Source organism: Phyllobates terribilis, unplaced genomic scaffold, assembly GCF_046119375.1.
Source record: "Phyllobates terribilis strain yellow unplaced genomic scaffold, ASM4611937v1 Scaffold_5547__1_contigs__length_50871, whole genome shotgun sequence".
NCBI classification, from domain to species: domain Eukaryota; kingdom Metazoa; phylum Chordata; class Amphibia; order Anura; family Dendrobatidae; genus Phyllobates; species Phyllobates terribilis.
Genome location: NW_027368294.1, coordinates 23,312 through 50,872, shown reverse-complemented (window position 1 = coordinate 50,872; position 27,561 = coordinate 23,312). Strand labels below are relative to the sequence as shown.

Below are 27,561 nucleotides of genomic sequence, written 5' to 3'. Positions count from 1 at the left end.
AGGAAGTAAAAAGGGAGAGCTAGAAAGATAGCATTGCATCACATTACATGGCAATGCAATGCACAGTTGCTGAAGATGAACCAAAATGAGCTTGTAATCTGGCTTCTGCAACTTTGAACATGAAAAATCCAATGAGGAGAAGAAAAGCAAAGCCAAAGAGTCCATCCCAAAATCCGACAAACAAGCAAAATGAACAAAAAACATTGAATTCAATTCTTTCTGATTTTAGAAACTGCATTAAAGAAGGGGTGCACCGGTCCTGGAGATACTGCAATACCAGGTCAATGCGTGGAGTGGACAGAGCAAGCTCTTTTTCCATCTCCCTGTTCTAAAAATCCATTTAATATATGGTCCCCAGATAGGGGACGTATCAGATATTAAACTGATAAGAACAGATACTACACTTGATCTTAGCCAAAAGGCCGAGAAGCGATAACCAGAATTGGTTTCAAACTACGGAGCCACCCAAGGGATCCTGAAAAGTCCATTTGTGGAGATGAGCTCCTGGACTCCCGTTAAGAAGACATGTTGTCAACCTCTAGATCCCTTACATGCCTGCACTTTTCGGCTTGCTGCTGCTGCAATCCACGCGTTTTAGATCTGCATAACTCCACCTCTTTAAACACAGCACCTTCACCCCCTGCTGTTCCCACCCGCCTCAACACCGTTGGAAGGGAGGAGAACCAATTAAGGCGGGGGGTGGGGTGGAACGAGCAGCTGTCTACCCTTAGCAGGAGGGCTCCTGATTACATACCTCTCCTGCTGCTGCTGCTGCTGGCTGTCCAGCAGCAGACTGAAGGTGGCTGCTGCTGTGCACAGGTATATAAAGGCTCAGAGCCTATTATGACACGCGCAGCCAGCGTTCCATTGCCACATTCCATCTACTGCAGGCAGGATACCTGGCTGGCTGAATGTCGCTGAGAAGCTCACAGAGACCGCCATAAGCAACAGTTTAACAGAATGCCACAGACTAATCAACCAAACTTTTTGGGTTGGGTTCTCTTTTATAGTCTGCAGGCATTAAATGAAAGAAGTCAGTGTTCCAGCAGAAGGAGACAACGTTTCAGAAAAGGCATTGTAGCAAACCAAAAAAGAAATTTTAAGCGCAGCAGAGTAACCAGCGCACATACCTGTTAGCTCAGGTGAGTTTAAAAGGCTGCTGTTGATAACAAGGGCATTTGCTAAATAGATGGTGTGTGTGCAACAATATACTGAAAGGTCAATTATATTGTGCAGCTTATCTCACCACCTGTAGTTATTTAGGTGAAAGCTCCAAAATGCTTGCCTAATATGTCTGTTTATCCAAAAGGAAGTAAAAAGGGAGAGCTAGAAAGATAGCATTGCATCACATTACATGGCAATGCAATGCACAGTTGCTGAAGATGAACCAAAATGAGCTTGTAATCTGGCTTCTGCAACTTTGAACATGAAAAATCCAATGAGGAGAAGAAAAGCAAAGCCAAAGAGTCCATCCCAAAATCCGACAAACAAGCAAAATGAACAAAAAACATTGAATTCAATTCTTTCTGATTTTAGAAACTGCATTAAAGAAGGGGTGCACCGGTCCTGGAGATACTGCAATACCAGGTCAATGCGTGGAGTGGACAGAGCAAGCTCTTTTTCCATCTCCCTGTTCTAAAAATCCATTTAATATATGGTCCCCAGATAGGGGACGTATCAGATATTAAACTGATAAGAACAGATACTACACTTGATCTTAGCCAAAAGGCCGAGAAGCGATAACCAGAATTGGTTTCAAACTACGGAGCCACCCAAGGATCCTGAAAAGTCCATTTGTGGAGATGAGCTCCTGGACTCCCGTTAAGAAGACATGTTGTCAACCTCTAGATCCCTTACATGCCTGCACTTTTCGGCTTGCTGCTGCTGCAATCCACGCGTTTTAGATCTGCATAACTCCACCTCTTTAAACACAGCACCTTCACCCCCTGCTGTTCCCACCCGCCTCAACACCGTTGGAAGGGAGGAGAACCAATTAAGGCGGGGGGTGGGGTGGAACGAGCAGCTGTCTACCCTTAGCAGGAGGGCTCCTGATTACATACCTCTCCTGCTGCTGCTGCTGCTGGCTGTCCAGCAGCAGACTGAAGGTGGCTGCTGCTGTGCACAGGTATATAAAGGCTCAGAGCCTATTATGACACGCGCAGCCAGCGTTCCATTGCCACATTCCATCTACTGCAGGCAGGATACCTGGCTGGCTGAATGTCGCTGAGAAGCTCACAGAGACCGCCATAAGCAACAGTTTAACAGAATGCCACAGACTAATCAACCAAACTTTTTGGGTTGGGTTCTCTTTTATAGTCTGCAGGCATTAAATGAAAGAAGTCAGTGTTCCAGCAGAAGGAGACAACGTTTCAGAAAAGGCATTGTAGCAAACCAAAAAAGAAATTTTAAGCGCAGCAGAGTAACCAGCGCACATACCTGTTAGCTCAGGTGAGTTTAAAAGGCTGCTGTTGATAACAAGGGCATTTGCTAAATAGATGGTGTGTGTGCAACAATATACTGAAAGGTCAATTATATTGTGCAGCTTATCTCACCACCTGTAGTTATTTAGGTGAAAGCTCCAAAATGCTTGCCTAATATGTCTGTTTATCCAAAAGGAAGTAAAAAGGGAGAGCTAGAAAGATAGCATTGCATCACATTACATGGCAATGCAATGCACAGTTGCTGAAGATGAACCAAAATGAGCTTGTAATCTGGCTTCTGCAACTTTGAACATGAAAAATCCAATGAGGAGAAGAAAAGCAAAGCCAAAGAGTCCATCCCAAAATCCGACAAACAAGCAAAATGAACAAAAAACATTGAATTCAATTCTTTCTGATTTTAGAAACTGCATTAAAGAAGGGGTGCACCGGTCCTGGAGATACTGCAATACCAGGTCAATGCGTGGAGTGGACAGAGCAAGCTCTTTTTCCATCTCCCTGTTCTAAAAATCCATTTAATATATGGTCCCCAGATAGGGGACGTATCAGATATTAAACTGATAAGAACAGATACTACACTTGATCTTAGCCAAAAGGCCGAGAAGCGATAACCAGAATTGGTTTCAAACTACGGAGCCACCCAAGGATCCTGAAAAGTCCATTTGTGGAGATGAGCTCCTGGACTCCCGTTAAGAAGACATGTTGTCAACCTCTAGATCCCTTACATGCCTGCACTTTTCGGCTTGCTGCTGCTGCAATCCACGCGTTTTAGATCTGCATAACTCCACCTCTTTAAACACAGCACCTTCACCCCCTGCTGTTCCCACCCGCCTCAACACCGTTGGAAGGGAGGAGAACCAATTAAGGCGGGGGGTGGGGTGGAACGAGCAGCTGTCTACCCTTAGCAGGAGGGCTCCTGATTACATACCTCTCCTGCTGCTGCTGCTGCTGGCTGTCCAGCAGCAGACTGAAGGTGGCTGCTGCTGTGCACAGGTATATAAAGGCTCAGAGCCTATTATGACACGCGCAGCCAGCGTTCCATTGCCACATTCCATCTACTGCAGGCAGGATACCTGGCTGGCTGAATGTCGCTGAGAAGCTCACAGAGACCGCCATAAGCAACAGTTTAACAGAATGCCACAGACTAATCAACCAAACTTTTTGGGTTGGGTTCTCTTTTATAGTCTGCAGGCATTAAATGAAAGAAGTCAGTGTTCCAGCAGAAGGAGACAACGTTTCAGAAAAGGCATTGTAGCAAACCAAAAAAGAAATTTTAAGCGCAGCAGAGTAACCAGCGCACATACCTGTTAGCTCAGGTGAGTTTAAAAGGCTGCTGTTGATAACAAGGGCATTTGCTAAATAGATGGTGTGTGTGCAACAATATACTGAAAGGTCAATTATATTGTGCAGCTTATCTCACCACCTGTAGTTATTTAGGTGAAAGCTCCAAAATGCTTGCCTAATATGTCTGTTTATCCAAAAGGAAGTAAAAAGGGAGAGCTAGAAAGATAGCATTGCATCACATTACATGGCAATGCAATGCACAGTTGCTGAAGATGAACCAAAATGAGCTTGTAATCTGGCTTCTGCAACTTTGAACATGAAAAATCCAATGAGGAGAAGAAAAGCAAAGCCAAAGAGTCCATCCCAAAATCCGACAAACAAGCAAAATGAACAAAAAACATTGAATTCAATTCTTTCTGATTTTAGAAACTGCATTAAAGAAGGGGTGCACCGGTCCTGGAGATACTGCAATACCAGGTCAATGCGTGGAGTGGACAGAGCAAGCTCTTTTTCCATCTCCCTGTTCTAAAAATCCATTTAATATATGGTCCCCAGATAGGGGACGTATCAGATATTAAACTGATAAGAACAGATACTACACTTGATCTTAGCCAAAAGGCCGAGAAGCGATAACCAGAATTGGTTTCAAACTACGGAGCCACCCAAGGATCCTGAAAAGTCCATTTGTGGAGATGAGCTCCTGGACTCCCGTTAAGAAGACATGTTGTCAACCTCTAGATCCCTTACATGCCTGCACTTTTCGGCTTGCTGCTGCTGCAATCCACGCGTTTTAGATCTGCATAACTCCACCTCTTTAAACACAGCACCTTCACCCCCTGCTGTTCCCACCCGCCTCAACACCGTTGGAAGGGAGGAGAACCAATTAAGGCGGGGGGTGGGGTGGAACGAGCAGCTGTCTACCCTTAGCAGGAGGGCTCCTGATTACATACCTCTCCTGCTGCTGCTGCTGCTGGCTGTCCAGCAGCAGACTGAAGGTGGCTGCTGCTGTGCACAGGTATATAAAGGCTCAGAGCCTATTATGACACGCGCAGCCAGCGTTCCATTGCCACATTCCATCTACTGCAGGCAGGATACCTGGCTGGCTGAATGTCGCTGAGAAGCTCACAGAGACCGCCATAAGCAACAGTTTAACAGAATGCCACAGACTAATCAACCAAACTTTTTGGGTTGGGTTCTCTTTTATAGTCTGCAGGCATTAAATGAAAGAAGTCAGTGTTCCAGCAGAAGGAGACAACGTTTCAGAAAAGGCATTGTAGCAAACCAAAAAAGAAATTTTAAGCGCAGCAGAGTAACCAGCGCACATACCTGTTAGCTCAGGTGAGTTTAAAAGGCTGCTGTTGATAACAAGGGCATTTGCTAAATAGATGGTGTGTGTGCAACAATATACTGAAAGGTCAATTATATTGTGCAGCTTATCTCACCACCTGTAGTTATTTAGGTGAAAGCTCCAAAATGCTTGCCTAATATGTCTGTTTATCCAAAAGGAAGTAAAAAGGGAGAGCTAGAAAGATAGCATTGCATCACATTACATGGCAATGCAATGCACAGTTGCTGAAGATGAACCAAAATGAGCTTGTAATCTGGCTTCTGCAACTTTGAACATGAAAAATCCAATGAGGAGAAGAAAAGCAAAGCCAAAGAGTCCATCCCAAAATCCGACAAACAAGCAAAATGAACAAAAAACATTGAATTCAATTCTTTCTGATTTTAGAAACTGCATTAAAGAAGGGGTGCACCGGTCCTGGAGATACTGCAATACCAGGTCAATGCGTGGAGTGGACAGAGCAAGCTCTTTTTCCATCTCCCTGTTCTAAAAATCCATTTAATATATGGTCCCCAGATAGGGGACGTATCAGATATTAAACTGATAAGAACAGATACTACACTTGATCTTAGCCAAAAGGCCGAGAAGCGATAACCAGAATTGGTTTCAAACTACGGAGCCACCCAAGGATCCTGAAAAGTCCATTTGTGGAGATGAGCTCCTGGACTCCCGTTAAGAAGACATGTTGTCAACCTCTAGATCCCTTACATGCCTGCACTTTTCGGCTTGCTGCTGCTGCAATCCACGCGTTTTAGATCTGCATAACTCCACCTCTTTAAACACAGCACCTTCACCCCCTGCTGTTCCCACCCGCCTCAACACCGTTGGAAGGGAGGAGAACCAATTAAGGCGGGGGGTGGGGTGGAACGAGCAGCTGTCTACCCTTAGCAGGAGGGCTCCTGATTACATACCTCTCCTGCTGCTGCTGCTGCTGGCTGTCCAGCAGCAGACTGAAGGTGGCTGCTGCTGTGCACAGGTATATAAAGGCTCAGAGCCTATTATGACACGCGCAGCCAGCGTTCCATTGCCACATTCCATCTACTGCAGGCAGGATACCTGGCTGGCTGAATGTCGCTGAGAAGCTCACAGAGACCGCCATAAGCAACAGTTTAACAGAATGCCACAGACTAATCAACCAAACTTTTTGGGTTGGGTTCTCTTTTATAGTCTGCAGGCATTAAATGAAAGAAGTCAGTGTTCCAGCAGAAGGAGACAACGTTTCAGAAAAGGCATTGTAGCAAACCAAAAAAGAAATTTTAAGCGCAGCAGAGTAACCAGCGCACATACCTGTTAGCTCAGGTGAGTTTAAAAGGCTGCTGTTGATAACAAGGGCATTTGCTAAATAGATGGTGTGTGTGCAACAATATACTGAAAGGTCAATTATATTGTGCAGCTTATCTCACCACCTGTAGTTATTTAGGTGAAAGCTCCAAAATGCTTGCCTAATATGTCTGTTTATCCAAAAGGAAGTAAAAAGGGAGAGCTAGAAAGATAGCATTGCATCACATTACATGGCAATGCAATGCACAGTTGCTGAAGATGAACCAAAATGAGCTTGTAATCTGGCTTCTGCAACTTTGAACATGAAAAATCCAATGAGGAGAAGAAAAGCAAAGCCAAAGAGTCCATCCCAAAATCCGACAAACAAGCAAAATGAACAAAAAACATTGAATTCAATTCTTTCTGATTTTAGAAACTGCATTAAAGAAGGGGTGCACCGGTCCTGGAGATACTGCAATACCAGGTCAATGCGTGGAGTGGACAGAGCAAGCTCTTTTTCCATCTCCCTGTTCTAAAAATCCATTTAATATATGGTCCCCAGATAGGGGACGTATCAGATATTAAACTGATAAGAACAGATACTACACTTGATCTTAGCCAAAAGGCCGAGAAGCGATAACCAGAATTGGTTTCAAACTACGGAGCCACCCAAGGATCCTGAAAAGTCCATTTGTGGAGATGAGCTCCTGGACTCCCGTTAAGAAGACATGTTGTCAACCTCTAGATCCCTTACATGCCTGCACTTTTCGGCTTGCTGCTGCTGCAATCCACGCGTTTTAGATCTGCATAACTCCACCTCTTTAAACACAGCACCTTCACCCCCTGCTGTTCCCACCCGCCTCAACACCGTTGGAAGGGAGGAGAACCAATTAAGGCGGGGGGTGGGGTGGAACGAGCAGCTGTCTACCCTTAGCAGGAGGGCTCCTGATTACATACCTCTCCTGCTGCTGCTGCTGCTGGCTGTCCAGCAGCAGACTGAAGGTGGCTGCTGCTGTGCACAGGTATATAAAGGCTCAGAGCCTATTATGACACGCGCAGCCAGCGTTCCATTGCCACATTCCATCTACTGCAGGCAGGATACCTGGCTGGCTGAATGTCGCTGAGAAGCTCACAGAGACCGCCATAAGCAACAGTTTAACAGAATGCCACAGACTAATCAACCAAACTTTTTGGGTTGGGTTCTCTTTTATAGTCTGCAGGCATTAAATGAAAGAAGTCAGTGTTCCAGCAGAAGGAGACAACGTTTCAGAAAAGGCATTGTAGCAAACCAAAAAAGAAATTTTAAGCGCAGCAGAGTAACCAGCGCACATACCTGTTAGCTCAGGTGAGTTTAAAAGGCTGCTGTTGATAACAAGGGCATTTGCTAAATAGATGGTGTGTGTGCAACAATATACTGAAAGGTCAATTATATTGTGCAGCTTATCTCACCACCTGTAGTTATTTAGGTGAAAGCTCCAAAATGCTTGCCTAATATGTCTGTTTATCCAAAAGGAAGTAAAAAGGGAGAGCTAGAAAGATAGCATTGCATCACATTACATGGCAATGCAATGCACAGTTGCTGAAGATGAACCAAAATGAGCTTGTAATCTGGCTTCTGCAACTTTGAACATGAAAAATCCAATGAGGAGAAGAAAAGCAAAGCCAAAGAGTCCATCCCAAAATCCGACAAACAAGCAAAATGAACAAAAAACATTGAATTCAATTCTTTCTGATTTTAGAAACTGCATTAAAGAAGGGGTGCACCGGTCCTGGAGATACTGCAATACCAGGTCAATGCGTGGAGTGGACAGAGCAAGCTCTTTTTCCATCTCCCTGTTCTAAAAATCCATTTAATATATGGTCCCCAGATAGGGGACGTATCAGATATTAAACTGATAAGAACAGATACTACACTTGATCTTAGCCAAAAGGCCGAGAAGCGATAACCAGAATTGGTTTCAAACTACGGAGCCACCCAAGGATCCTGAAAAGTCCATTTGTGGAGATGAGCTCCTGGACTCCCGTTAAGAAGACATGTTGTCAACCTCTAGATCCCTTACATGCCTGCACTTTTCGGCTTGCTGCTGCTGCAATCCACGCGTTTTAGATCTGCATAACTCCACCTCTTTAAACACAGCACCTTCACCCCCTGCTGTTCCCACCCGCCTCAACACCGTTGGAAGGGAGGAGAACCAATTAAGGCGGGGGGTGGGGTGGAACGAGCAGCTGTCTACCCTTAGCAGGAGGGCTCCTGATTACATACCTCTCCTGCTGCTGCTGCTGCTGGCTGTCCAGCAGCAGACTGAAGGTGGCTGCTGCTGTGCACAGGTATATAAAGGCTCAGAGCCTATTATGACACGCGCAGCCAGCGTTCCATTGCCACATTCCATCTACTGCAGGCAGGATACCTGGCTGGCTGAATGTCGCTGAGAAGCTCACAGAGACCGCCATAAGCAACAGTTTAACAGAATGCCACAGACTAATCAACCAAACTTTTTGGGTTGGGTTCTCTTTTATAGTCTGCAGGCATTAAATGAAAGAAGTCAGTGTTCCAGCAGAAGGAGACAACGTTTCAGAAAAGGCATTGTAGCAAACCAAAAAAGAAATTTTAAGCGCAGCAGAGTAACCAGCGCACATACCTGTTAGCTCAGGTGAGTTTAAAAGGCTGCTGTTGATAACAAGGGCATTTGCTAAATAGATGGTGTGTGTGCAACAATATACTGAAAGGTCAATTATATTGTGCAGCTTATCTCACCACCTGTAGTTATTTAGGTGAAAGCTCCAAAATGCTTGCCTAATATGTCTGTTTATCCAAAAGGAAGTAAAAAGGGAGAGCTAGAAAGATAGCATTGCATCACATTACATGGCAATGCAATGCACAGTTGCTGAAGATGAACCAAAATGAGCTTGTAATCTGGCTTCTGCAACTTTGAACATGAAAAATCCAATGAGGAGAAGAAAAGCAAAGCCAAAGAGTCCATCCCAAAATCCGACAAACAAGCAAAATGAACAAAAAACATTGAATTCAATTCTTTCTGATTTTAGAAACTGCATTAAAGAAGGGGTGCACCGGTCCTGGAGATACTGCAATACCAGGTCAATGCGTGGAGTGGACAGAGCAAGCTCTTTTTCCATCTCCCTGTTCTAAAAATCCATTTAATATATGGTCCCCAGATAGGGGACGTATCAGATATTAAACTGATAAGAACAGATACTACACTTGATCTTAGCCAAAAGGCCGAGAAGCGATAACCAGAATTGGTTTCAAACTACGGAGCCACCCAAGGATCCTGAAAAGTCCATTTGTGGAGATGAGCTCCTGGACTCCCGTTAAGAAGACATGTTGTCAACCTCTAGATCCCTTACATGCCTGCACTTTTCGGCTTGCTGCTGCTGCAATCCACGCGTTTTAGATCTGCATAACTCCACCTCTTTAAACACAGCACCTTCACCCCCTGCTGTTCCCACCCGCCTCAACACCGTTGGAAGGGAGGAGAACCAATTAAGGCGGGGGGTGGGGTGGAACGAGCAGCTGTCTACCCTTAGCAGGAGGGCTCCTGATTACATACCTCTCCTGCTGCTGCTGCTGCTGGCTGTCCAGCAGCAGACTGAAGGTGGCTGCTGCTGTGCACAGGTATATAAAGGCTCAGAGCCTATTATGACACGCGCAGCCAGCGTTCCATTGCCACATTCCATCTACTGCAGGCAGGATACCTGGCTGGCTGAATGTCGCTGAGAAGCTCACAGAGACCGCCATAAGCAACAGTTTAACAGAATGCCACAGACTAATCAACCAAACTTTTTGGGTTGGGTTCTCTTTTATAGTCTGCAGGCATTAAATGAAAGAAGTCAGTGTTCCAGCAGAAGGAGACAACGTTTCAGAAAAGGCATTGTAGCAAACCAAAAAAGAAATTTTAAGCGCAGCAGAGTAACCAGCGCACATACCTGTTAGCTCAGGTGAGTTTAAAAGGCTGCTGTTGATAACAAGGGCATTTGCTAAATAGATGGTGTGTGTGCAACAATATACTGAAAGGTCAATTATATTGTGCAGCTTATCTCACCACCTGTAGTTATTTAGGTGAAAGCTCCAAAATGCTTGCCTAATATGTCTGTTTATCCAAAAGGAAGTAAAAAGGGAGAGCTAGAAAGATAGCATTGCATCACATTACATGGCAATGCAATGCACAGTTGCTGAAGATGAACCAAAATGAGCTTGTAATCTGGCTTCTGCAACTTTGAACATGAAAAATCCAATGAGGAGAAGAAAAGCAAAGCCAAAGAGTCCATCCCAAAATCCGACAAACAAGCAAAATGAACAAAAAACATTGAATTCAATTCTTTCTGATTTTAGAAACTGCATTAAAGAAGGGGTGCACCGGTCCTGGAGATACTGCAATACCAGGTCAATGCGTGGAGTGGACAGAGCAAGCTCTTTTTCCATCTCCCTGTTCTAAAAATCCATTTAATATATGGTCCCCAGATAGGGGACGTATCAGATATTAAACTGATAAGAACAGATACTACACTTGATCTTAGCCAAAAGGCCGAGAAGCGATAACCAGAATTGGTTTCAAACTACGGAGCCACCCAAGGATCCTGAAAAGTCCATTTGTGGAGATGAGCTCCTGGACTCCCGTTAAGAAGACATGTTGTCAACCTCTAGATCCCTTACATGCCTGCACTTTTCGGCTTGCTGCTGCTGCAATCCACGCGTTTTAGATCTGCATAACTCCACCTCTTTAAACACAGCACCTTCACCCCCTGCTGTTCCCACCCGCCTCAACACCGTTGGAAGGGAGGAGAACCAATTAAGGCGGGGGGTGGGGTGGAACGAGCAGCTGTCTACCCTTAGCAGGAGGGCTCCTGATTACATACCTCTCCTGCTGCTGCTGCTGCTGGCTGTCCAGCAGCAGACTGAAGGTGGCTGCTGCTGTGCACAGGTATATAAAGGCTCAGAGCCTATTATGACACGCGCAGCCAGCGTTCCATTGCCACATTCCATCTACTGCAGGCAGGATACCTGGCTGGCTGAATGTCGCTGAGAAGCTCACAGAGACCGCCATAAGCAACAGTTTAACAGAATGCCACAGACTAATCAACCAAACTTTTTGGGTTGGGTTCTCTTTTATAGTCTGCAGGCATTAAATGAAAGAAGTCAGTGTTCCAGCAGAAGGAGACAACGTTTCAGAAAAGGCATTGTAGCAAACCAAAAAAGAAATTTTAAGCGCAGCAGAGTAACCAGCGCACATACCTGTTAGCTCAGGTGAGTTTAAAAGGCTGCTGTTGATAACAAGGGCATTTGCTAAATAGATGGTGTGTGTGCAACAATATACTGAAAGGTCAATTATATTGTGCAGCTTATCTCACCACCTGTAGTTATTTAGGTGAAAGCTCCAAAATGCTTGCCTAATATGTCTGTTTATCCAAAAGGAAGTAAAAAGGGAGAGCTAGAAAGATAGCATTGCATCACATTACATGGCAATGCAATGCACAGTTGCTGAAGATGAACCAAAATGAGCTTGTAATCTGGCTTCTGCAACTTTGAACATGAAAAATCCAATGAGGAGAAGAAAAGCAAAGCCAAAGAGTCCATCCCAAAATCCGACAAACAAGCAAAATGAACAAAAAACATTGAATTCAATTCTTTCTGATTTTAGAAACTGCATTAAAGAAGGGGTGCACCGGTCCTGGAGATACTGCAATACCAGGTCAATGCGTGGAGTGGACAGAGCAAGCTCTTTTTCCATCTCCCTGTTCTAAAAATCCATTTAATATATGGTCCCCAGATAGGGGACGTATCAGATATTAAACTGATAAGAACAGATACTACACTTGATCTTAGCCAAAAGGCCGAGAAGCGATAACCAGAATTGGTTTCAAACTACGGAGCCACCCAAGGATCCTGAAAAGTCCATTTGTGGAGATGAGCTCCTGGACTCCCGTTAAGAAGACATGTTGTCAACCTCTAGATCCCTTACATGCCTGCACTTTTCGGCTTGCTGCTGCTGCAATCCACGCGTTTTAGATCTGCATAACTCCACCTCTTTAAACACAGCACCTTCACCCCCTGCTGTTCCCACCCGCCTCAACACCGTTGGAAGGGAGGAGAACCAATTAAGGCGGGGGGTGGGGTGGAACGAGCAGCTGTCTACCCTTAGCAGGAGGGCTCCTGATTACATACCTCTCCTGCTGCTGCTGCTGCTGGCTGTCCAGCAGCAGACTGAAGGTGGCTGCTGCTGTGCACAGGTATATAAAGGCTCAGAGCCTATTATGACACGCGCAGCCAGCGTTCCATTGCCACATTCCATCTACTGCAGGCAGGATACCTGGCTGGCTGAATGTCGCTGAGAAGCTCACAGAGACCGCCATAAGCAACAGTTTAACAGAATGCCACAGACTAATCAACCAAACTTTTTGGGTTGGGTTCTCTTTTATAGTCTGCAGGCATTAAATGAAAGAAGTCAGTGTTCCAGCAGAAGGAGACAACGTTTCAGAAAAGGCATTGTAGCAAACCAAAAAAGAAATTTTAAGCGCAGCAGAGTAACCAGCGCACATACCTGTTAGCTCAGGTGAGTTTAAAAGGCTGCTGTTGATAACAAGGGCATTTGCTAAATAGATGGTGTGTGTGCAACAATATACTGAAAGGTCAATTATATTGTGCAGCTTATCTCACCACCTGTAGTTATTTAGGTGAAAGCTCCAAAATGCTTGCCTAATATGTCTGTTTATCCAAAAGGAAGTAAAAAGGGAGAGCTAGAAAGATAGCATTGCATCACATTACATGGCAATGCAATGCACAGTTGCTGAAGATGAACCAAAATGAGCTTGTAATCTGGCTTCTGCAACTTTGAACATGAAAAATCCAATGAGGAGAAGAAAAGCAAAGCCAAAGAGTCCATCCCAAAATCCGACAAACAAGCAAAATGAACAAAAAACATTGAATTCAATTCTTTCTGATTTTAGAAACTGCATTAAAGAAGGGGTGCACCGGTCCTGGAGATACTGCAATACCAGGTCAATGCGTGGAGTGGACAGAGCAAGCTCTTTTTCCATCTCCCTGTTCTAAAAATCCATTTAATATATGGTCCCCAGATAGGGGACGTATCAGATATTAAACTGATAAGAACAGATACTACACTTGATCTTAGCCAAAAGGCCGAGAAGCGATAACCAGAATTGGTTTCAAACTACGGAGCCACCCAAGGATCCTGAAAAGTCCATTTGTGGAGATGAGCTCCTGGACTCCCGTTAAGAAGACATGTTGTCAACCTCTAGATCCCTTACATGCCTGCACTTTTCGGCTTGCTGCTGCTGCAATCCACGCGTTTTAGATCTGCATAACTCCACCTCTTTAAACACAGCACCTTCACCCCCTGCTGTTCCCACCCGCCTCAACACCGTTGGAAGGGAGGAGAACCAATTAAGGCGGGGGGTGGGGTGGAACGAGCAGCTGTCTACCCTTAGCAGGAGGGCTCCTGATTACATACCTCTCCTGCTGCTGCTGCTGCTGGCTGTCCAGCAGCAGACTGAAGGTGGCTGCTGCTGTGCACAGGTATATAAAGGCTCAGAGCCTATTATGACACGCGCAGCCAGCGTTCCATTGCCACATTCCATCTACTGCAGGCAGGATACCTGGCTGGCTGAATGTCGCTGAGAAGCTCACAGAGACCGCCATAAGCAACAGTTTAACAGAATGCCACAGACTAATCAACCAAACTTTTTGGGTTGGGTTCTCTTTTATAGTCTGCAGGCATTAAATGAAAGAAGTCAGTGTTCCAGCAGAAGGAGACAACGTTTCAGAAAAGGCATTGTAGCAAACCAAAAAAGAAATTTTAAGCGCAGCAGAGTAACCAGCGCACATACCTGTTAGCTCAGGTGAGTTTAAAAGGCTGCTGTTGATAACAAGGGCATTTGCTAAATAGATGGTGTGTGTGCAACAATATACTGAAAGGTCAATTATATTGTGCAGCTTATCTCACCACCTGTAGTTATTTAGGTGAAAGCTCCAAAATGCTTGCCTAATATGTCTGTTTATCCAAAAGGAAGTAAAAAGGGAGAGCTAGAAAGATAGCATTGCATCACATTACATGGCAATGCAATGCACAGTTGCTGAAGATGAACCAAAATGAGCTTGTAATCTGGCTTCTGCAACTTTGAACATGAAAAATCCAATGAGGAGAAGAAAAGCAAAGCCAAAGAGTCCATCCCAAAATCCGACAAACAAGCAAAATGAACAAAAAACATTGAATTCAATTCTTTCTGATTTTAGAAACTGCATTAAAGAAGGGGTGCACCGGTCCTGGAGATACTGCAATACCAGGTCAATGCGTGGAGTGGACAGAGCAAGCTCTTTTTCCATCTCCCTGTTCTAAAAATCCATTTAATATATGGTCCCCAGATAGGGGACGTATCAGATATTAAACTGATAAGAACAGATACTACACTTGATCTTAGCCAAAAGGCCGAGAAGCGATAACCAGAATTGGTTTCAAACTACGGAGCCACCCAAGGATCCTGAAAAGTCCATTTGTGGAGATGAGCTCCTGGACTCCCGTTAAGAAGACATGTTGTCAACCTCTAGATCCCTTACATGCCTGCACTTTTCGGCTTGCTGCTGCTGCAATCCACGCGTTTTAGATCTGCATAACTCCACCTCTTTAAACACAGCACCTTCACCCCCTGCTGTTCCCACCCGCCTCAACACCGTTGGAAGGGAGGAGAACCAATTAAGGCGGGGGGTGGGGTGGAACGAGCAGCTGTCTACCCTTAGCAGGAGGGCTCCTGATTACATACCTCTCCTGCTGCTGCTGCTGCTGGCTGTCCAGCAGCAGACTGAAGGTGGCTGCTGCTGTGCACAGGTATATAAAGGCTCAGAGCCTATTATGACACGCGCAGCCAGCGTTCCATTGCCACATTCCATCTACTGCAGGCAGGATACCTGGCTGGCTGAATGTCGCTGAGAAGCTCACAGAGACCGCCATAAGCAACAGTTTAACAGAATGCCACAGACTAATCAACCAAACTTTTTGGGTTGGGTTCTCTTTTATAGTCTGCAGGCATTAAATGAAAGAAGTCAGTGTTCCAGCAGAAGGAGACAACGTTTCAGAAAAGGCATTGTAGCAAACCAAAAAAGAAATTTTAAGCGCAGCAGAGTAACCAGCGCACATACCTGTTAGCTCAGGTGAGTTTAAAAGGCTGCTGTTGATAACAAGGGCATTTGCTAAATAGATGGTGTGTGTGCAACAATATACTGAAAGGTCAATTATATTGTGCAGCTTATCTCACCACCTGTAGTTATTTAGGTGAAAGCTCCAAAATGCTTGCCTAATATGTCTGTTTATCCAAAAGGAAGTAAAAAGGGAGAGCTAGAAAGATAGCATTGCATCACATTACATGGCAATGCAATGCACAGTTGCTGAAGATGAACCAAAATGAGCTTGTAATCTGGCTTCTGCAACTTTGAACATGAAAAATCCAATGAGGAGAAGAAAAGCAAAGCCAAAGAGTCCATCCCAAAATCCGACAAACAAGCAAAATGAACAAAAAACATTGAATTCAATTCTTTCTGATTTTAGAAACTGCATTAAAGAAGGGGTGCACCGGTCCTGGAGATACTGCAATACCAGGTCAATGCGTGGAGTGGACAGAGCAAGCTCTTTTTCCATCTCCCTGTTCTAAAAATCCATTTAATATATGGTCCCCAGATAGGGGACGTATCAGATATTAAACTGATAAGAACAGATTTTTTTTGATTGAATATATCTTTTATTAGCACAAAAAATAAGTTAACAGACAGTGTACAGTTCCGCAGCCCAGTACACACAGAATTCTACATCATATTTACATAGCATGAGGATACGACGCACTAACTAGACACATCACACCCCTATGCTACACAAAACACTCAATCTGAAAGAAAAAGCATGTCAATCAATACAGTACGACGAACCGTGATAAGGGATGGGGTTTGGGAAAAAGGGGATGGGGAGGGGAAAATCACAGGCCCAAAGCTTTATTGAAAGACAAGACACATAGGGGGAGAGGGGGAGGAGGGGTTTAGTCCTCGTCCTCGTCCTCCGGACCGTCCATGATGGAATAGTCTCTGAGCAGGCTGTGGATCAGCCTGCGGCAGTCCTGGATGGACATCCTCTCCCTCCTCAAGATGAGCCGGTTCCTGGCGACCCAAACGGCATCCTTGAAGCAGTTCATAAGGCGCCAAGCCTCCTGGATGGCTCCGACGGTATGAACCCCAGGGAAGAGTCCGTAAAGCACAGAATGGTGCGATAGGCTCGCCCTGGGGACAGAGTTCCTCAGGTCGTCCTCAAGTGCAGTCAATAGGCGCTGTGCAAATCCGCAGTCCCAAAAAGTGTGCAAAGATGTTTCCTCCACGAAGGGGCACCTTGGGCAGTACCGGGTCTTGCACAGGTTCCGGGCATGCATGAATGACCGGACGGGCAGTCCGCCCTGAATCGCCATCCACGACAAGTCCTTGTGCCCGTTGGTCAGCCTGTCAGACGACACATTTGTCCACACAGTCTCCAGCGTGTCCTGGTGAAGTCCTGTGATGTTCTCCACGTCATCCTTGGCTCTGATTAGCTTGTGGATAGTTTTGGGCTTCCACAAGTCGGGCTTGAGTCCCTCCAGTTGATGCTCCCCCACAAATCGAACGACGTCTCCGTAGAACCATGGCGTCGTCCAGTTGTAGGGGAAGGAGCTGTCCCACTTGTCCCAGCCGAGTCGCCTCCAAAGAGGAAGCAGGAAGAAGCGAGACATGGACCTGCCCGCGGAGCCATTCTTGACTTGCAAAGTCCGGCGGACACAATCACACACAAAAGAGGATCGCAGGAGGGTGGGGATATCTGGAACGCCCTTCCCACCCTTGCGAGGCTCCTTGTACATGACGGCCCGCCTGACTCTGTCCATCTTCGATCCCCAGACAAAGTGAAACACTGTCCTGGTAATGGCCCTGCACACAGTGACGTGTGGGGGCCAGGCCTGCGCCGTGTACTGCAAGACGGGCAGGACCTCATTACGCAGGACGAGTGCCTTACCCTCACAAGTGAGGTGTCTGAGGCTCCAGAGTCCGATCCGTTGCTTCACCTTGGCCAAGCGTTCTTGCCAGGACTTGAGGGCCGCTCCTTCCTTCCCGAACCAGACTCCCAGCACCTTGAGGAAATCCGGTTGAATGTTGAAGGGGAAGGGGGCGGAGGAGGCCGGCTGCCAATCCCCGAAGAGCATGGCTTCCGACTTCCTGCAGTTGACTTTGGCCCCTGAAGCCCGGCCGAACCTCTCACACGTCTGGACGAGGGCGTCGACTGAACCACGATCAGCGCAGAAGACGGTGACGTCGTCCATGTAGAGCGAGCACTTGACCTCGTGTCGTCCCGGACCCGGTGCGGTGATCCCTCTGATCTCTCCATTCTGCCGGATAGCCTCTGCGAAGAGTTCTATAACACAAACAAAAAGAAGAGGTGATAGAGGGCAGCCTTGTCTGACCCCAGAGAGGACAGGGAAGGGGTCAGTCTTCCAGCCGTTCACCAACACCGAGCTGTGGATATCAAAATACATCAGACGGACATACGAACAAAACATGTTACCCAAACCTAACCGGTGCAGAGCTCGGCCCATGAACTCGTGGGAAACCCGGTCGAAGGCCTTCTCCTGATCCAAGGAGACCAGGGCCGCGTGTGCGCGGCGGACCTTGATGTACTCGACCGTGTCCCGCACGAGAGCGAGGCTGTCTGCGATGCGACGTCCAGGGATGCCGCAGGTCTGGTCCGGGTGGATGATCCGTCCGATGACCGTCTTAAGTCGTGTCGCCATCGTCTTGGCCAGGATCTTGTAGTCCACGTTGAGCAGAGTGATGGGACGCCAATTCCTCAGGTCGCACCTCTCTCCCTTCCGCTTGTACAGGATCGTGACCATTCCTTCCCTCAAAGATGGAGGCATTCTACCCTCCACCACCATCTCCTCGTACAGGTCCAACAGGTCCGGACAGATGAGGTCTCCCAGCGCTACATAGAGCTCCGCTGGAAGACCATCACTGCCCGGGGTCCTGCCGGTCCTAAAGGATTTAGCGGCAGAGAGCAATTCGCCCACCATCAGAGGTTTGTCCAAGGCTGCCGTGCCTGCAGGATCAAGATGGTTAGTGATACCTGACAGGAACTTATCAGCAGCGTCGGGGTCGGTAGTCTTGTGGGAGTAGAGTTCGCTGTAGAAGTCGCTGACGACCCTCATCACATCCTCCTTCCCACGTCGCATGTTTCCGCTCTCGTCTCGCAGCTCGTTCAGGGGCGTGTGACCGGCATGAAGTTTCCTGAAAAAGAATGAGTTACATTTCTCACCCTTCTCCAGATTCTCCACTTTGGAACGGAAGATGATTCGCTTGGACTCCTCCTCAAAGTGCCTTTTCAGGCTCTTCTTGGTCTCCTCCAGCTCCTCCCTCACGTCCCAGCCGCAGTGAAGAAGGTCCTGCAGCGACCGCAGCTCGCGCTGCAGCCCTCTGAAGTCCCTCCTCTTCTCACACTCCTGTTGTCGACCCTTGGCCTGAAAGAAACAGCGAAACTCAAGTTTAACATATTCCCACCAATCAGAGACTGTTTGGAAGCTACCCTTGTAGGACTTCCACATTGCGTAGGCTGCTCTCAGCTCCTCCACGACTTCATCCTGAGCCAGCAGAGCACAATTCAGCTTCCAGGAGCCGGGGCCGGACGGAAAACCGTCGCCGAGGACACCTTGTAAGTGAATGGCTCTGTGGTCGGAGAAGAAGCAGGAGACCATCGAGTGCCTACTCTGCCTGACTGCCCGAGAGATGAACACAAAGTCAATCCTGGAGCGGAGTGAGCCATCGGGTCGGCTCCATGAATAGTTCGTGGAGCCTCTCCCCATGGAGCCCACCACGTCCTGAAGAGAGGCCTCGGTTACCATCTCGATGAGCAGCTTGGACGTGATGTCCAACTTGGCAGATGTGCCAGAACTACGACCATCCTCCTCGATGGGGCAGTTGAAATCCCCAGCCATCACTAAGGTCCTGGTGGTGGCAAGCTGAAGCCGCAGGGTCTGGAAAAGCTCCAAACGCTCATTCTTCAGTGGGGACGCATACACGTTGATGAACCTGACAGGTTCTCCCGCCCAGTTGCCATCTACAACAAGAGCCCTGCCGCAGATGAGCTCCTGGACGGACTCAAGCGTGAATGCGCCCCCCCTGATCAGAATTGCGACCCCCGCAGACTTGCAGTCACCCCCACCGGACCAGTAGGATGGACCGTGGGACCACTCCCTGGCCAGATGTTTGAAGGACCTAGAGGAGGGAAGGGAACATTCCTGCAACATATAAACATCACACAACTGGGAAGTAAGGAAGGCATAAATAGTCTGACGTCTGAACTTGTCCTTGATGCTCCTGACATTAATGGAAAATAAGTTAATATTAGCCATCATGTAGGGAAAAAAGAAAAAGTTAGCGCAGGCAATACACCTTAGTTACCACTCCGGTCGGGTGGTCCCTCGTCGGTGTTGACTGCTGGTGACGGGATCACCAGCAGGCCCTCTTCCTCCATCTGGTCAAGCAGCGCGGCCTCAATCTCGGCGACCACCAGTTCCTCCTCTTCTGGCTCGGCCACCAGGGTCTCAACCATGTGCTCCATCTCTTCTGGCTCAGGGAGGGTATCCTCCTTTTCGCCTACGAAATCCAGAATCTTCTTTTTGGAGGATTCAGTAGCAGGGCTGTCCTCCACCTTCCTCTTTCCCCGGGTTGGAACTGGGGAGACAAGAAGGGGAAAATCCTCCTCGGAATAGATAGCGGCGGGTGGAGGAAAGGTTAATTCCACCGCTACCATGGTCTGGGGAGGGAGAGTGGCTGCCGGGGCAGGGGAAAGGACACCTGCTGAGGAGTAGGGGAAGGAGGAAGAGGAAGTGGAATCCTCAGCAGGGGTGGCCGGGGTGGGGGGGGATTGGACGGGGGTGGCAGGGGGAGGGATCGAGAGAGGGGTGACAGAACTCTTACCCTCCTTTGACTTTTTCTTCTGCTTCGGAGCTGCTGGGACCGTCGCTGGGGCTTTGGCCACCGACTCCTTGACCGCTTTGGCCTTGGTCGTCTCGGCCTTGGCCGCTGGGGCCTTGGTCGTCGCGTCCTTGACCTTCACAGGCCTGGTCGTCGGGGCCTTGTCCTCCGTAGCTGGGGTCGTCGCAACCACCGATGCCCAGGATCTCTCACGCCTGGGGCAATCCTTGTACAGATGAGCCGCCAGCCCACACAGGTTGCAGGATGTCTTCTTCGGGCAGTCCTTCGAGCTGTGTCCCGTCACTCGACAAATCCTGCAGGCATCCTCCTTGCAGTCCTTCATCTCGTGGCCGTTCTTGCCGCATCTCCTGCAGTTCCGCGGCATGTCCGGGTAATAGATGAGGCCGTAGGAGTTGCCCAGGGAGAATGTCGGGGGCAGGTGCCGAAGTCCGTCTGAGTACGCCAGGTCCCTGTGAAGTCTAACGGTCACCGACCACTTACCTGTCCAGAAGCCGAGTCCATTCAGGATGTGAGAGGGTTCCTTCACAACCAAACAGAAGCGTCTCAGGAAGGTACAGATGTCTTGGCCTGGGGTGTGCGGGTTGCGCATGGAGACCGTGATCCTCCTTTCATCCCTCTGGATAGGGCAGCTACCTGTAAAGGCAGAGAAAGAATTATCCGGTCCTTTTGCGCTTACCATTTCCCAGAACCTCCTGCAGGTGTTCACAGTGGCGAAGGTGACGAAGAAGATCCCCGTCAAGAAGGTCTGGATGCTGAGGGTGTCCGACCTGGAGAAGCCTCGATCCAGCAGCATCTTCTGGCAGAACACGTCCGAGGACATGTCCGGCACCCTCCCATCCACTTCCTTCAGCTTCAGGGCCACTGTCTGCCGCATCCATGGCTCCAGGGCTGGAGCTTCGTGACGGGGCTTCTGGGGTCCCTTCTGCTGGCCAGTCGTGGAGGCAGAGTCCTTGGGGTCAGAATCGGCTCCTGGCTGGGCCCTCCTGGCTGTCCCCAGCTCCAGGCTCTTCTTTTCGGACTTCCTCGCAGCGCTTGCCATGGCTTTCCTCCTGCAGTTACTTCTTGGAGCTGGATCTGGAACTCTTCCCGGAATGGGTGGAGCTATGCAGATTCTTCTCCCGTCGTGTTCTGGACAAATTCCCCGAAAGGTCTTTGTCTCGATGATTTTCTTCCTCGAAGATTCCACAGGACAGCCCGATTCTTCTCCGAGTCTTCGTCTTCTTCTGGATTCTTTAGAGCTTCTTCCTCCCACCGATATCCGCCTTCGTTCTCTGATGTCAGCTGGGCTCCGAAGCTCTTCTCCTTCCGAGTTCGATCGCTCTCGTCAAGTGTAGATCGTAGCTCTTGTGTTCTTAAAAGAACAGATACTACACTTGATCTTAGCCAAAAGGCCGAGAAGCGATAACCAGAATTGGTTTCAAACTACGGAGCCACCCAAGGATCCTGAAAAGTCCATTTGTGGAGATGAGCTCCTGGACTCCCGTTAAGAAGACATGTTGTCAACCTCTAGATCCCTTACATGCCTGCACTTTTCGGCTTGCTGCTGCTGCAATCCACGCGTTTTAGATCTGCATAACTCCACCTCTTTAAACACAGCACCTTCACCCCCTGCTGTTCCCACCCGCCTCAACACCGTTGGAAGGGAGGAGAACCAATTAAGGCGGGGGGTGGGGTGGAACGAGCAGCTGTCTACCCTTAGCAGGAGGGCTCCTGATTACATACCTCTCCTGCTGCTGCTGCTGCTGGCTGTCCAGCAGCAGACTGAAGGTGGCTGCTGCTGTGCACAGGTATATAAAGGCTCAGAGCCTATTATGACACGCGCAGCCAGCGTTCCATTGCCACATTCCATCTACTGCAGGCAGGATACCTGGCTGGCTGAATGTCGCTGAGAAGCTCACAGAGACCGCCATAAGCAACAGTTTAACAGAATGCCACAGACTAATCAACCAAACTTTTTGGGTTGGGTTCTCTTTTATAGTCTGCAGGCATTAAATGAAAGAAGTCAGTGTTCCAGCAGAAGGAGACAACGTTTCAGAAAAGGCATTGTAGCAAACCAAAAAAGAAATTTTAAGCGCAGCAGAGTAACCAGCGCACATACCTGTTAGCTCAGGTGAGTTTAAAAGGCTGCTGTTGATAACAAGGGCATTTGCTAAATAGATGGTGTGTGTGCAACAATATACTGAAAGGTCAATTATATTGTGCAGCTTATCTCACCACCTGTAGTTATTTAGGTGAAAGCTCCAAAATGCTTGCCTAATATGTCTGTTTATCCAAAAGGAAGTAAAAAGGGAGAGCTAGAAAGATAGCATTGCATCACATTACATGGCAATGCAATGCACAGTTGCTGAAGATGAACCAAAATGAGCTTGTAATCTGGCTTCTGCAACTTTGAACATGAAAAATCCAATGAGGAGAAGAAAAGCAAAGCCAAAGAGTCCATCCCAAAATCCGACAAACAAGCAAAATGAACAAAAAACATTGAATTCAATTCTTTCTGATTTTAGAAACTGCATTAAAGAAGGGGTGCACCGGTCCTGGAGATACTGCAATACCAGGTCAATGCGTGGAGTGGACAGAGCAAGCTCTTTTTCCATCTCCCTGTTCTAAAAATCCATTTAATATATGGTCCCCAGATAGGGGACGTATCAGATATTAAACTGATAAGAACAGATACTACACTTGATCTTAGCCAAAAGGCCGAGAAGCGATAACCAGAATTGGTTTCAAACTACGGAGCCACCCAAGGATCCTGAAAAGTCCATTTGTGGAGATGAGCTCCTGGACTCCCGTTAAGAAGACATGTTGTCAACCTCTAGATCCCTTACATGCCTGCACTTTTCGGCTTGCTGCTGCTGCAATCCACGCGTTTTAGATCTGCATAACTCCACCTCTTTAAACACAGCACCTTCACCCCCTGCTGTTCCCACCCGCCTCAACACCGTTGGAAGGGAGGAGAACCAATTAAGGCGGGGGGTGGGGTGGAACGAGCAGCTGTCTACCCTTAGCAGGAGGGCTCCTGATTACATACCTCTCCTGCTGCTGCTGCTGCTGGCTGTCCAGCAGCAGACTGAAGGTGGCTGCTGCTGTGCACAGGTATATAAAGGCTCAGAGCCTATTATGACACGCGCAGCCAGCGTTCCATTGCCACATTCCATCTACTGCAGGCAGGATACCTGGCTGGCTGAATGTCGCTGAGAAGCTCACAGAGACCGCCATAAGCAACAGTTTAACAGAATGCCACAGACTAATCAACCAAACTTTTTGGGTTGGGTTCTCTTTTATAGTCTGCAGGCATTAAATGAAAGAAGTCAGTGTTCCAGCAGAAGGAGACAACGTTTCAGAAAAGGCATTGTAGCAAACCAAAAAAGAAATTTTAAGCGCAGCAGAGTAACCAGCGCACATACCTGTTAGCTCAGGTGAGTTTAAAAGGCTGCTGTTGATAACAAGGGCATTTGCTAAATAGATGGTGTGTGTGCAACAATATACTGAAAGGTCAATTATATTGTGCAGCTTATCTCACCACCTGTAGTTATTTAGGTGAAAGCTCCAAAATGCTTGCCTAATATGTCTGTTTATCCAAAAGGAAGTAAAAAGGGAGAGCTAGAAAGATAGCATTGCATCACATTACATGGCAATGCAATGCACAGTTGCTGAAGATGAACCAAAATGAGCTTGTAATCTGGCTTCTGCAACTTTGAACATGAAAAATCCAATGAGGAGAAGAAAAGCAAAGCCAAAGAGTCCATCCCAAAATCCGACAAACAAGCAAAATGAACAAAAAACATTGAATTCAATTCTTTCTGATTTTAGAAACTGCATTAAAGAAGGGGTGCACCGGTCCTGGAGATACTGCAATACCAGGTCAATGCGTGGAGTGGACAGAGCAAGCTCTTTTTCCATCTCCCTGTTCTAAAAATCCATTTAATATATGGTCCCCAGATAGGGGACGTATCAGATATTAAACTGATAAGAACAGATACTACACTTGATCTTAGCCAAAAGGCCGAGAAGCGATAACCAGAATTGGTTTCAAACTACGGAGCCACCCAAGGATCCTGAAAAGTCCATTTGTGGAGATGAGCTCCTGGACTCCCGTTAAGAAGACATGTTGTCAACCTCTAGATCCCTTACATGCCTGCACTTTTCGGCTTGCTGCTGCTGCAATCCACGCGTTTTAGATCTGCATAACTCCACCTCTTTAAACACAGCACCTTCACCCCCTGCTGTTCCCACCCGCCTCAACACCGTTGGAAGGGAGGAGAACCAATTAAGGCGGGGGGTGGGGTGGAACGAGCAGCTGTCTACCCTTAGCAGGAGGGCTCCTGATTACATACCTCTCCTGCTGCTGCTGCTGCTGGCTGTCCAGCAGCAGACTGAAGGTGGCTGCTGCTGTGCACAGGTATATAAAGGCTCAGAGCCTATTATGACACGCGCAGCCAGCGTTCCATTGCCACATTCCATCTACTGCAGGCAGGATACCTGGCTGGCTGAATGTCGCTGAGAAGCTCACAGAGACCGCCATAAGCAACAGTTTAACAGAATGCCACAGACTAATCAACCAAACTTTTTGGGTTGGGTTCTCTTTTATAGTCTGCAGGCATTAAATGAAAGAAGTCAGTGTTCCAGCAGAAGGAGACAACGTTTCAGAAAAGGCATTGTAGCAAACCAAAAAAGAAATTTTAAGCGCAGCAGAGTAACCAGCGCACATACCTGTTAGCTCAGGTGAGTTTAAAAGGCTGCTGTTGATAACAAGGGCATTTGCTAAATAGATGGTGTGTGTGCAACAATATACTGAAAGGTCAATTATATTGTGCAGCTTATCTCACCACCTGTAGTTATTTAGGTGAAAGCTCCAAAATGCTTGCCTAATATGTCTGTTTATCCAAAAGGAAGTAAAAAGGGAGAGCTAGAAAGATAGCATTGCATCACATTACATGGCAATGCAATGCACAGTTGCTGAAGATGAACCAAAATGAGCTTGTAATCTGGCTTCTGCAACTTTGAACATGAAAAATCCAATGAGGAGAAGAAAAGCAAAGCCAAAGAGTCCATCCCAAAATCCGACAAACAAGCAAAATGAACAAAAAACATTGAATTCAATTCTTTCTGATTTTAGAAACTGCATTAAAGAAGGGGTGCACCGGTCCTGGAGATACTGCAATACCAGGTCAATGCGTGGAGTGGACAGAGCAAGCTCTTTTTCCATCTCCCTGTTCTAAAAATCCATTTAATATATGGTCCCCAGATAGGGGACGTATCAGATATTAAACTGATAAGAACAGATACTACACTTGATCTTAGCCAAAAGGCCGAGAAGCGATAACCAGAATTGGTTTCAAACTACGGAGCCACCCAAGGATCCTGAAAAGTCCATTTGTGGAGATGAGCTCCTGGACTCCCGTTAAGAAGACATGTTGTCAACCTCTAGATCCCTTACATGCCTGCACTTTTCGGCTTGCTGCTGCTGCAATCCACGCGTTTTAGATCTGCATAACTCCACCTCTTTAAACACAGCACCTTCACCCCCTGCTGTTCCCACCCGCCTCAACACCGTTGGAAGGGAGGAGAACCAATTAAGGCGGGGGGTGGGGTGGAACGAGCAGCTGTCTACCCTTAGCAGGAGGGCTCCTGATTACATACCTCTCCTGCTGCTGCTGCTGCTGGCTGTCCAGCAGCAGACTGAAGGTGGCTGCTGCTGTGCACAGGTATATAAAGGCTCAGAGCCTATTATGACACGCGCAGCCAGCGTTCCATTGCCACATTCCATCTACTGCAGGCAGGATACCTGGCTGGCTGAATGTCGCTGAGAAGCTCACAGAGACCGCCATAAGCAACAGTTTAACAGAATGCCACAGACTAATCAACCAAACTTTTTGGGTTGGGTTCTCTTTTATAGTCTGCAGGCATTAAATGAAAGAAGTCAGTGTTCCAGCAGAAGGAGACAACGTTTCAGAAAAGGCATTGTAGCAAACCAAAAAAGAAATTTTAAGCGCAGCAGAGTAACCAGCGCACATACCTGTTAGCTCAGGTGAGTTTAAAAGGCTGCTGTTGATAACAAGGGCATTTGCTAAATAGATGGTGTGTGTGCAACAATATACTGAAAGGTCAATTATATTGTGCAGCTTATCTCACCACCTGTAGTTATTTAGGTGAAAGCTCCAAAATGCTTGCCTAATATGTCTGTTTATCCAAAAGGAAGTAAAAAGGGAGAGCTAGAAAGATAGCATTGCATCACATTACATGGCAATGCAATGCACAGTTGCTGAAGATGAACCAAAATGAGCTTGTAATCTGGCTTCTGCAACTTTGAACATGAAAAATCCAATGAGGAGAAGAAAAGCAAAGCCAAAGAGTCCATCCCAAAATCCGACAAACAAGCAAAATGAACAAAAAACATTGAATTCAATTCTTTCTGATTTTAGAAACTGCATTAAAGAAGGGGTGCACCGGTCCTGGAGATACTGCAATACCAGGTCAATGCGTGGAGTGGACAGAGCAAGCTCTTTTTCCATCTCCCTGTTCTAAAAATCCATTTAATATATGGTCCCCAGATAGGGGACGTATCAGATATTAAACTGATAAGAACAGATACTACACTTGATCTTAGCCAAAAGGCCGAGAAGCGATAACCAGAATTGGTTTCAAACTACGGAGCCACCCAAGGATCCTGAAAAGTCCATTTGTGGAGATGAGCTCCTGGACTCCCGTTAAGAAGACATGTTGTCAACCTCTAGATCCCTTACATGCCTGCACTTTTCGGCTTGCTGCTGCTGCAATCCACGCGTTTTAGATCTGCATAACTCCACCTCTTTAAACACAGCACCTTCACCCCCTGCTGTTCCCACCCGCCTCAACACCGTTGGAAGGGAGGAGAACCAATTAAGGCGGGGGGTGGGGTGGAACGAGCAGCTGTCTACCCTTAGCAGGAGGGCTCCTGATTACATACCTCTCCTGCTGCTGCTGCTGCTGGCTGTCCAGCAGCAGACTGAAGGTGGCTGCTGCTGTGCACAGGTATATAAAGGCTCAGAGCCTATTATGACACGCGCAGCCAGCGTTCCATTGCCACATTCCATCTACTGCAGGCAGGATACCTGGCTGGCTGAATGTCGCTGAGAAGCTCACAGAGACCGCCATAAGCAACAGTTTAACAGAATGCCACAGACTAATCAACCAAACTTTTTGGGTTGGGTTCTCTTTTATAGTCTGCAGGC

General features: G+C 47.3%; 17 non-coding genes and 1 pseudogene across 17 annotated transcripts; all 18 read right to left on the bottom strand.

The window, feature by feature from the left end:
• Positions 1 to 243: 243 nt before the first annotated feature.
• On the bottom strand, positions 244 to 434 carry LOC141250322 (U2 spliceosomal RNA). The gene has a single exon (XR_012312609.1). It is a non-coding gene; the product is annotated as a U2 spliceosomal RNA (small nuclear RNA).
• A 1,116-nt stretch (positions 435 to 1,550) lies between these two features.
• On the bottom strand, positions 1,551 to 1,741 carry LOC141250321 (U2 spliceosomal RNA). Its single transcript, XR_012312608.1, has one exon. It is a non-coding gene; the product is annotated as a U2 spliceosomal RNA (small nuclear RNA).
• Positions 1,742 to 2,856: 1,115 nt separating this feature from the next.
• Positions 2,857 to 3,047, bottom strand: LOC141250320 (U2 spliceosomal RNA). Its single transcript, XR_012312607.1, has one exon. It is a non-coding gene; the product is annotated as a U2 spliceosomal RNA (small nuclear RNA).
• Positions 3,048 to 4,162: 1,115 nt separating this feature from the next.
• LOC141250319 (U2 spliceosomal RNA) lies at positions 4,163 to 4,353 on the bottom strand. Its single transcript, XR_012312606.1, has one exon. It is a non-coding gene; the product is annotated as a U2 spliceosomal RNA (small nuclear RNA).
• A 1,115-nt stretch (positions 4,354 to 5,468) lies between these two features.
• On the bottom strand, positions 5,469 to 5,659 carry LOC141250318 (U2 spliceosomal RNA). The gene has a single exon (XR_012312605.1). It is a non-coding gene; the product is annotated as a U2 spliceosomal RNA (small nuclear RNA).
• A 1,115-nt stretch (positions 5,660 to 6,774) lies between these two features.
• Positions 6,775 to 6,965, bottom strand: LOC141250317 (U2 spliceosomal RNA). Its single transcript, XR_012312604.1, has one exon. It is a non-coding gene; the product is annotated as a U2 spliceosomal RNA (small nuclear RNA).
• Positions 6,966 to 8,080: 1,115 nt separating this feature from the next.
• Positions 8,081 to 8,271, bottom strand: LOC141250316 (U2 spliceosomal RNA). The gene has a single exon (XR_012312603.1). It is a non-coding gene; the product is annotated as a U2 spliceosomal RNA (small nuclear RNA).
• A 1,115-nt stretch (positions 8,272 to 9,386) lies between these two features.
• On the bottom strand, positions 9,387 to 9,577 carry LOC141250315 (U2 spliceosomal RNA). Its single transcript, XR_012312602.1, has one exon. It is a non-coding gene; the product is annotated as a U2 spliceosomal RNA (small nuclear RNA).
• A 1,115-nt stretch (positions 9,578 to 10,692) lies between these two features.
• Positions 10,693 to 10,883, bottom strand: LOC141250313 (U2 spliceosomal RNA). Its single transcript, XR_012312600.1, has one exon. It is a non-coding gene; the product is annotated as a U2 spliceosomal RNA (small nuclear RNA).
• Positions 10,884 to 11,998: 1,115 nt separating this feature from the next.
• LOC141250312 (U2 spliceosomal RNA) lies at positions 11,999 to 12,189 on the bottom strand. Its single transcript, XR_012312599.1, has one exon. It is a non-coding gene; the product is annotated as a U2 spliceosomal RNA (small nuclear RNA).
• A 1,115-nt stretch (positions 12,190 to 13,304) lies between these two features.
• Positions 13,305 to 13,495, bottom strand: LOC141250311 (U2 spliceosomal RNA). Its single transcript, XR_012312598.1, has one exon. It is a non-coding gene; the product is annotated as a U2 spliceosomal RNA (small nuclear RNA).
• Positions 13,496 to 14,610: 1,115 nt separating this feature from the next.
• On the bottom strand, positions 14,611 to 14,801 carry LOC141250310 (U2 spliceosomal RNA). Its single transcript, XR_012312597.1, has one exon. It is a non-coding gene; the product is annotated as a U2 spliceosomal RNA (small nuclear RNA).
• A 1,115-nt stretch (positions 14,802 to 15,916) lies between these two features.
• On the bottom strand, positions 15,917 to 16,111 carry LOC141250324 (U2 spliceosomal RNA). Its single transcript, XR_012312611.1, has one exon. It is a non-coding gene; the product is annotated as a U2 spliceosomal RNA (small nuclear RNA).
• A 5,564-nt stretch (positions 16,112 to 21,675) lies between these two features.
• On the bottom strand, positions 21,676 to 21,753 carry LOC141250326 (U2 spliceosomal RNA; annotated as a pseudogene).
• Positions 21,754 to 22,868: 1,115 nt separating this feature from the next.
• Positions 22,869 to 23,059, bottom strand: LOC141250309 (U2 spliceosomal RNA). Its single transcript, XR_012312596.1, has one exon. It is a non-coding gene; the product is annotated as a U2 spliceosomal RNA (small nuclear RNA).
• A 1,115-nt stretch (positions 23,060 to 24,174) lies between these two features.
• On the bottom strand, positions 24,175 to 24,365 carry LOC141250308 (U2 spliceosomal RNA). Its single transcript, XR_012312595.1, has one exon. It is a non-coding gene; the product is annotated as a U2 spliceosomal RNA (small nuclear RNA).
• Positions 24,366 to 25,480: 1,115 nt separating this feature from the next.
• Positions 25,481 to 25,671, bottom strand: LOC141250306 (U2 spliceosomal RNA). Its single transcript, XR_012312594.1, has one exon. It is a non-coding gene; the product is annotated as a U2 spliceosomal RNA (small nuclear RNA).
• Positions 25,672 to 26,786: 1,115 nt separating this feature from the next.
• Positions 26,787 to 26,977, bottom strand: LOC141250305 (U2 spliceosomal RNA). Its single transcript, XR_012312593.1, has one exon. It is a non-coding gene; the product is annotated as a U2 spliceosomal RNA (small nuclear RNA).
• Positions 26,978 to 27,561: the final 584 nt, after the last annotated feature.